Genomic DNA, 694 nt, shown 5'->3' with positions numbered 1-694 from the left:
TGCTGACCTGTATCTGTGTTTAGCTGCTGATCTATGGGTTAATAACACCCAAGGGAAATCTGGTTTACTGTGAAATTTGTTTAGTCCTTTGTATTTTCACAACCATTGAAAATCATTATTGGCATTTTCAATTTATTTATTAGGCAAACCTTGAATGTCAACTAGCAAGTTTAGGTAGGACATCGAATGTAAATTATATCTGCAGCTGTGCCTCACATCACACAACAATGGAATGACACATTTTTGCAGACAAGAGAGTACAGATATTCACCATAAAAATAATTTATACAAGAACTCTGGTGTAAACAAGTTTATACTCTGTTGTTTTAAAATAAAAAATAAATATATTTCCAGATGTCACACTGGGAATGATTTGTAAGATTTATAATAATGGAGAGCTCCAATTTGAACCAAAACATGTTGATTAAATCCTACACTTGATCTTAGCCAAAAGGCCAAGAAGCGATTGATTAAATCCTAAATACTCTGTTTACATAATATACAATCATCTCATGATATTCATGAGACTGTAGAACCTCCTTGAATAACAAATTCCAATTATACTCAAATACTTACATAAAATTACATGGTATTTGAATATAACCTGTCCATGTTCTAGTATCTATTTTAAATTACCTCTGAATCTCTTATACTACAATGTGTGTAGTTGTTAATTGTGCTGTTGAGGGAATAA

The 694-nt window shown here is 31.4% G+C and overlaps 1 pseudogene; it reads right to left on the bottom strand.

Annotated features, from left to right (window-relative positions):
- Positions 1 to 306: 306 nt before the first annotated feature.
- LOC133752414 (U2 spliceosomal RNA) lies at positions 307 to 467 on the bottom strand (annotated as a pseudogene).
- Positions 468 to 694: the final 227 nt, after the last annotated feature.

The sequence above is a fragment of the Lepus europaeus genome, chromosome 2 (assembly GCF_033115175.1).
Source record: "Lepus europaeus isolate LE1 chromosome 2, mLepTim1.pri, whole genome shotgun sequence".
NCBI classification, from domain to species: domain Eukaryota; kingdom Metazoa; phylum Chordata; class Mammalia; order Lagomorpha; family Leporidae; genus Lepus; species Lepus europaeus.
Note: the sequence above shows the minus strand (reverse complement) of the source record. Positions and strands in the feature narration are given on the sequence as shown.